At 44.4% G+C, this 8,715-nt stretch overlaps 1 pseudogene; it reads left to right on the top strand.

Moving 5' to 3' along the window:
• Positions 1-2,636, top strand: part of LOC101656567 — a 36,244-nt pseudogene extending 33,608 nt beyond the window's left edge.
• The last annotated feature ends 6,079 nt before the right edge of the window (positions 2,637-8,715 follow it).

Below are 8,715 nucleotides of genomic sequence, written 5' to 3' on the forward strand. Positions count from 1 at the left end.
CTCAAATAGAAAGTAAATGTTTAGAAAATAATGATGGCAACATATGTACAAATATGCTTGGTACAGTTGATGTATAGATTGTTAGAAGAGCTATAAGAGTCCCCAATAAAATGATATTAAAAAAAAAAGTCTGAAGGAAAGATGAGCTCTTTGAGCCAGCTGATCTTGCCACAATGCTTTTGAATCCATCTGGCAGAATGCTTCCTGAGGCCAAGATGTTTGTTTAAAATGAAAAACGTCAAATCAACTTCCATAGCGAGTACATCAGTGGTAATTCAATGATCTTCTTTCACCAGCTTTGGTACTGGGCCACAGGGTTTCTGTTTGCTGAATGTGATGACCCCCTCTCTCTGGGTGACCTCATCTTGGTGGTCTTCTCAGCCTTCTTTAAAACACTTGATCAATCAAAAGCAAATAAACAAAAAAAAATCCCTCGTTTCATATGAACCAAACTAGCTGAAGAATGTTCCCATGTAAAATCTAGGAAGATGTCCATTGTGATTTGTTAAACATTGGATACTAGCCCTGACCTCAATATGGATTATTTTTCCAAGGCCCACATGTGTTTCCTTGTTTTGAAGGCACCAGAGCATGGCTAGGGCAAATGTGTGATGGAGAGAATGTGTTGGTAGCCATCCCCTCCTTGCAGAGACAAATTTAAACATATGTTGTTTGGAGTACATGTATGAGCTGGAGACACAGTAGTGAACCAGGGACTGAATATGGTGTATGAAGAAGAGATATAAAGGTTTCTGAAGGCCGGCCTTGGAGTGTGGGCTTCTGGATGTATGGTAGTGCTGGAGTTGGAAAACCGGGACCAAGCAGCAGATTAGAGAGGGAGAACGCATTCAGTCTTGCTCACGCGAAGTCGATGAACAAAGGCTATGGCCTAAGAACTCTCCATAGACGCTCGGTACCTAACTGCCTTGGCAGGCCTTGTGCCAACAGACAGCAGAAATCACTTTTTGCAGCAACCTGCCTTTGCCAGTGCATGGAGAAGACGGCTATGGAATACGAGAAAAGGGTTTTCAGAAGGAACAATTATTGAATCTATGGCTTCCCCCTCCTCCAGATGAAAACACTCCCTTGTCTTGATGGTGGAGATCAAACCACATACTTTTACTGGACAGTGATTGCTTTGTAAAAAAAAATGGTATCACAAAGTCTTAGCTGGAGGGAAAACCGGAGTTGCTTAGGAGAAAGGTATTGACAATCACTAAAGGGGAAATGAAAAGCCACGAGGGCTTTTAACTAGGAAGAGAGGGAAGTGGGAGGAGGAAAGAGGCTAGCTAACAACTTGGAGAAGTGGCGAAATGGGAGAATAACCCAGAAAGAAACGAGGATGACAGGTTTGGGGGAAGGGAGAAGACAAAGCCAGGGGGTATGTGGCAAGAGGGAGAGAGTAGAGAAGACCCTTCTTTGAGGTTGGAAATTGAGAAAGGTTGGCATTGGCATGCAAGGGGGAAATGAACGAGACGAGTGGGGTCTGGGCGCGAAGGGCTCTCCGGTTGCGGCTGTGGGGGCAGAGAATGGGGAGACACCGAGGGTGGAGGGCGTTGTGGGGCAGGACCTAGCGCTCTGGGAGGAGCCGCTGGCTGAAGCAGCGGCAGAAGAGGCAGGACCCAGCTAGGTCTCTCTCAACAGCGGCCACTGGAGCGGCTGCTCACCCTGAGCCAGAGGGATGCGCCGCCCTGCAGTCCCGGGAGGCCGAGGACAGGCAGGCACGCAGGGCATCTAGGATTGCGGGGGTCGGTGGGGGGCAATGAATGAAGAGGACTGACCGTGGGTCCAGCGGTCGCGCATACCCCACGGCTCACCGAGCGCCTTAGAGCGAGATCCCGGTGCCGGCTCCTCCAGTGCGGCCGCACCCCCGGGCCTCCTGCGGCAGCGCCCGGAGCTGCCCAGCAGCGGGGCGGCGACTGCCAAGGAGGAAGCCCCCGCCGCTGGGGCCGCACCCTGGAGGAGGTGAGGGCCCTGCCCGCTCCAGGCGCGGGAGACCAGGAGGCTGTGCAGGGCGCCGGAGTCGAGGAGCGGGGTGTGCGTGCGCGTGTGTGCGCGCGCGCGCGCGGGTGGGTGTATGTCGGGGGTCTGTACGTGTGGCTGCGGGGTCTCAGACCCGGCAGCGTGGAAGGGTTGCTGCGGAGGAACCATTGCCTGCCGAACATTGCAGGGCAGAGGAGGTGACAGGGCCAGTGATGGGAGGAGTGTCGGGGAGTGGCCTGGAAAGAAAGGCGTGGTGTTGGACTGCAGGGACTCAGAGTTTTGGGAAACCTGCTCTCCACTCTCGGGGTTTTCGCTGATGGGTAGACACCCGGCTTGTTGAAGGTGAGGTTGAAGGCTCTTCCTGTTGGGTGGGGCCCCGACTCCGGAGGACATCCCGGATGGAAGCGCCTGGGTGGGGAAAAGAAGAGGGCGAATCAGGAAAGGTGTGCTCAGTGTGCAGGCTGGCACCACCATCTTCTGGGGATATTCATCTGAGACACAGGCAGCAGGGCGGCGGTTGGTGAAGGCTGGTGTTTCTTGACTGCCTCCTTTTGCCTCCAGAGCTGCAGCCCTGCCCGTTGGCTGGAGCCGAGGTCCCGCAGCATGACAAGCTCCGCTCCAAACCCTTTGCCTTAGAAATCGGGACAGATTAGGCCCCATTTTTCTCCAGGTAGTAGCAGCCGCAGGATGCAAACCTGGCACACAGGCAATCTTCTGGCGAAGGGACCGACCGCGCTGCCTGTTCCCTCTATAATGCTTTCCTGTCTATGTCAGCCGACTCCTTCCTAAGAAGTGAGGGCCCTGCTCAGACATCAAGCTACAGGCAACCGTGGGTTCTGTTTCCAAGTTACCAGGAGCGCAACCAGGATTGTAGGAAATACATTTCCTTCCTCTGGCTCCTGGTTCCTATGCAAAACATTGGGATTTGGGTTAAAAGAATATTGCGGGATGCAGTGGCTAGTGGTTCTGTATTTTGTGTGCAGGACACTGCTTTATTTGTGGACGATGAAATCTAAATCTATTCACAGACACAAAGGCGCCGAAGGAATCGCCTGCTCTGAGTCCGTGTATCCAAGTCCGCAGGCTGCACACACGGAGCAGCAGCTAGGGCAGGAAAGACGGATGGGGGAGGAGGGAGCTCACCCGTGTCTTGTGCAGATCTGAATCCTGCATGTTTCAGAGTAGAAATACACCTCATGGGGTCTTCCGGGTCTGTAATTTAAAAATGGATAGCCAAGCCTTTCTTCAGCGGTGAGGCTGGGCGGAACTGAAACACCCACCTTCCAGTTATTTTCGCATAATCATCTAGTCGATTCCGACTCAGGGCCACCCTTTTAGACAGGATAGAACTGTCCCTGTCAGTTTCGGAGATTGTAACTTAACGAAGCAGAAAGGCTCATCATCTTCCCTCAGAGGGGTTGGTGATTTTGAACTGCTGACCCTGCAGTTAGCAGCCCGATGTGTACCCACTAATCCATAGCTGACCACAAACTGTACCACCAGGGGCCTTCCCAAAACTCAAAAACCAAACTCCCTGCATGGAATCTGACTGATAGAGTCTGACCGTGTGAACCAGGTGGCTAATAACTTGCAGATGGGGGCCAAGAGACAAAAGACCAGTAGCGCTTCCCACAGGACATGGATCTGCCTGGCCTAACAAGATAGGAAACAAATCCGAGTAGAGGAACACTAGCAAATGCATGGCCTTGGGGAAATGTCTGATTGGAGGTAGCCCTGTGCTTAGAACTTTTCCATGAACATATTTAAAATTGGTCCTCTCCAAAGTATATTATTATTAAAAATAGAGACTTTAGTGAACTTTAATTGATTACAGTCTGTTTCAACGTATGCATTTGAAGCTGAGTAGATTGCACATTCTGGGAGGATAGTTCAGAACCAACAGAAACTGTCAGGGGAAATTGATTACAGAGACAATTCAATAAGTTCCTACCATCAAATGTCAACAATGATGTCCTTCTCGCCATTTTGCCATTTCTTTCTCTCACTCTATTTTGTTATTATATATACATCTATACACATCCACCCATCCATACACATACATTACAGTTGAGAGATAATGAAATATAATAAGCTGGATCAACTCAAAGTACATATTTTGATAAGTTCTGACCTACCTAGGGAATTGCTACATAGAAAATCACTACCATGATCCAGATGATCAACATATCTGTCACTCCCCAAACTTTCCTTCGGCCTCTTCACAATCCCCCTCCTACTTTTGAAAGAAGTACACGCAGAATGCTCAGGGACTTTGGACCTGTTATCAGGAGAGAGGAGTCCCTGGAAAAGGCCGTCGTACTTGATCAAGCAAGGGTCGGTCAAAAGGGGAAAGACCCTTTACAAGATGGATTCACACAGGGGCTTCAAATGCGGGCTCAGACATCACAGTTATGCGGGTGTTGCTGTACCAGGCAGTGTTTCAACAACATAGGGTAGCCCTGAATTAACAGGACCTCATACCACCGCTGGGAGAAAGACCAGGCTTTCTACTCCTCTATACAGTCTCGGAAACCCACAGCGGGGTAATTATGAGTCAGCATGGACTCGAAGGCAGTTAGTGCTTTGTTTGTCTTTTAACACCATCTTTTCCTGCCCTGCTAATATACAGGCAGCCACTTTCTATCACAATACATTAGTTTGCATTTTCTAGAATTTATATAAATAATCATACAGCACGTATGTTTTTTTAAATCTGGCTTCTTTCGTATTAACTATTTTGAAGTTCGTCCATGCTATTGTTTGCGTCAATAGTTCATGTCCTTTTGAGGCTAGGTAGGAGGAAAATGGAAATTGTATGGCTATACCAACTGTGTTGATTCATCAGTTGTTGGGGTGACGCCAGTTTGGGACGATTACAAATACAGCTGTTATTGACATTCATGTACAAGTCCTTGTGATTATGCATTACTTATTTTCTCTTGGGTAAACGTATCAAGTGGAACAGGAGATTCATGTGTCTATCTAGCTTATTCAGAAACTGCCAGCTTGTTTTCCAAAGTCTGTACACCCGACCTTCTTCCTTGCAATGGAGGGGAGATCCCGCTTGTCCAACCGTTTGGCGCTCTGGCTTTTACAGTCGTTCTTGTCGGTGTGAAATGAGAACTTCCTAAAGTTTTGATTTGCATTTTTCTAATGACTAATGCAAAACCACCAGATGAGGCTTTCTAATCCTATAAAGGGTTACGGTCTCTGAAATCCCCAGGGGCAGTCCTGCCTTGTCCTAGAAGGTCACCGTGAGTCAGCATCGACTTGATGGCAGGGAGTTAATGACGAAAGATGTCGACCTCACATGCATTTACTTGTCCATATATCTTTGGTCAAGAGTCTATTAATGGAAGGTGAGTTCATTAATTTAAGACTTTTCTTCCTCTAATATAGATTTCTTAGTGCTATACCTTTCATTTGAACACTTCATTTTAGCTGTGTCCCACATATTTTGATGACTTGTGAATTCATTTTTCATTCCATTTAAATTAATTTCTTGTCTCATTTTTGGCTCTTCTTCATTCCATGGGTTAAAGAGTGTGTGTTGTGTTTTTCAGGTATTTGAATATTTTGTAATATTTATTATGGATTTCTAGTTGAGTTTTATTTTTGTCAGAGAAAATACTTCATATGATTTGGATACTTTTACATTCGTTGTGACTTGTTCTATGACCTGGATTTGAGTTTGTTGGGTGAAAGGACAGGCGCTCTGCCGTTGTTGGCCAGTGTGCTTTATAATGATGTCAAGCCACATTGGTTCATTGCGTTCGGAAGGTCTCTTAACTTTTGTTATGTAAATGTCGTAATCTTTCTTTTACTCTCTTGAACATGTGGAGTTTATAATGATTTTTAATTTTGACATTTGTGTCAGCTATGGATGTTTTTAGCGGTTGTTTTTCTCTTTGTGATAGAAAATTGTGCCTGTTTGCATGCTTGATAATGTTTTATTAGATGTCACACATTGAAGATTTTACCTGTTGGATACAGGGAATTTTGAATCCTTGTAATTATTCTTGAAATGTACTTTGGAAAGTAGTTATTTGGAAACCGTTCGATCTTTTTGTCTCTTGCGTTTTAGTTTTGTTGGGTGAGGTCAAAGTGGAATTTCACTTACAGTTAATTTTCTCCACTACCAAGTATGATGCACAATACCCCACAAATTAAGGATTTTACTTCCATTGTTATGCTCCTTTTGAGCATATATGTATTTTTATTCTTTAACTGCTCTTTTGATTCTGTAGGTCTCCCCTCCAAGAAAATGATTAAAAACAATTTAAATATAGCCAGAGCTGATTCATTATTCCCCACCCACCCCCCAAAGTATGTATGAAATGTTAGGAATTTCTGGGTATTAGAGCATAATGGAGCCCTGGTGGTGTAGTGGCTACGCATTGGGCTGTGATCTGCATGGCTGGCAGTTTGAAACCACCAGCAGCTCCACAGGGGAAAGACTGGGTTTCCTACTCCTGTCAACAGTTAGTCTTGGAAAGCCACAGGGTCAGTATGAGCCAGCGTTGACTCGATGGGAGTGGGTTTGGTTTGATATGCGAGTGTCATAAGGAACAAGATTATCAGATAAAGGTGATCCTCTCACAGCTTGAATGTAGGAAACTGATGTGGAGATAACAGAAAATGCAAGTAAATATGAAAATAAAAGGAGTTCAAATATTAATCAAGCTTACCAAAAAAGATGAAATGGAATCACAGGTTACAGAGGGACGGAGGCAGGTGCAATTGCAGGTAGGAATGAGCTCAATGCATGAACAGAAAGAAGAGCAGTCCACCGGGAGCATGATAAATCAGAGGGGATGGGCAAGAGATGTGAGTGAAGAAGTAGGCGGAGACCAGGTTATGGGAGGCCTTGTAGGTAAGATGTTTGGGTTTCATTCTAAGGGCTTGGAGAGGCCAATAGGTTTAAAAATCCTAAAACAGGAGTATGGTATCATCTAGAAAATGCCTTCACATATCACCCTGAGATTGGAGAGCAGACCACCTCGACTTTAGGAGATCTAAAGTGGAAGCAGGGATGGTTATTTAGAAGGATTTTGCAGTTGTCCAGATAATGGTGAATCACATTGTGGTGGGAACATTGTAATTAGTAGGAAGTAAACTTATTTAAACTAGGAAATGGAAGAAACATTAAAGTTAAAGAGCTGAGCAGAAAAATTTTAAGGGGAGCTCAAGAAGATGAAATAATATCTTATGAAGATAATTGCAAAGACCTGGAGTTACAAAGCCAAAAGGAAGAACACACTTAGAATATCTCAAAGAACTGAAGAGAAACATGCAAGTCTTCAGTTGCAATATTTCAGGATTCCATGGACAAAAATAGTGAATTAGGCAGGAGACATTAAGCAAAGATGAAAGGAATACAGAATCACTTTATCAAAAAGAGTTGGTTGACATTCAACCATTTCAAGAGGTAGCATATGATCAAGAACCAATGATATTGAAGGAGGAAGTCCAAGCTACACTGTAGGCATGAGGGGAAAGCAGGGCTCCAGGAATAGAATAAATACCAAATGAAATGTTTCAGTAGACTGATGAAGCACCGGAAGCACTCAGTCTATGCCAAGAAATCTGGAAGACAGCTATCTGGCTGACTGACTGGAAAATATATGTATTTGTGCCCTTCCCAAAGAAAGGTGACCTAACAGAATTCTCAAAATACCAACAACAACAAAAAAGTAATTAATATCACATGCGAGTAAGTTTTCATTCAAGATAATTGTAGCAGTACATTGGTAAAAGCTGCCAGAAATTCAAGCCAGATTTTGAAACTATATATGCCATAAGTAATATCATTGGTGATGTCAGATGACTCTTGTTTGAAAGCAGAGAGTACTAGAAAGATGTTTACTTGTGTTTTATTGCCTCTGCAAAGGTATCTGACTGTGTGGATCACAGTCAATTTAAGGTAACATTGAGGAGAATGGGAATTCAAGAACATGTGTAATCATTCTAACAGCACAAAGGAGAATAATATGGTTCAAAATCAGGAAAGGTATGATGCTAGTTGTATACTTTCACTATTCCTACTCAGTCTGTATGTTGAGCCAACAATCAGAGAAGCTGTACTATATGAAGTACTATATGTAGTACTATATGTACTATATGAAGAAGAACTCGGCATTAGGATTGCTGAAAGGTTAGTTAGCAAGTTTGATATGTTCATGACACAACCTTCCTTACTGAAATCAAGGTGGAATTGAAGTACTGGCTTATGAACATCAAGGCCTGCAACCTCAGTTTGGATTGCAACTCAGTGAAAGAAATCTCAAATTCTCAGAACTAGACCGATAGACAACATCATGATAAATGGAGTAAAGGTTGAAGTTGTCAAGGACTTTATTTTACTTAGATCCCCAATGAATACTTTTGGAAACGGCAGTCAAGAAAGTCAATTATGCAATGATGCATTGGGTAAAGTAACATGTTGAATGGCAAGGATGTCACTTTGAGGGCTAAGGTGAACTGACTCAAGCCAGGGTATTTTTAATGGCCTCATAAACATTCTACAAAAGTGGAAATGATAGCTCTTTCTCACAGAATTGCAATGAGGATTGAGTGAGCGTATGCTTAATAAGTGCTTCATGTAGTCCTGTCCCATAGCTATCATTTCCACTTTTGTAGAAAGGTTAAGCAATTTGACATGGCCACTAATAAGTGGTAGAGGTAGTGCTTCAATCAGTTTCATGTACTTAAAAGTAATTATTTTTGTTCATC

This window comes from Echinops telfairi, unplaced genomic scaffold, assembly GCF_000313985.2.
Source record: "Echinops telfairi isolate 266 unplaced genomic scaffold, ASM31398v2 ScPeMD7_7466;HRSCAF=8504, whole genome shotgun sequence".
In the NCBI taxonomy this organism is placed as follows: domain Eukaryota; kingdom Metazoa; phylum Chordata; class Mammalia; order Afrosoricida; family Tenrecidae; genus Echinops; species Echinops telfairi.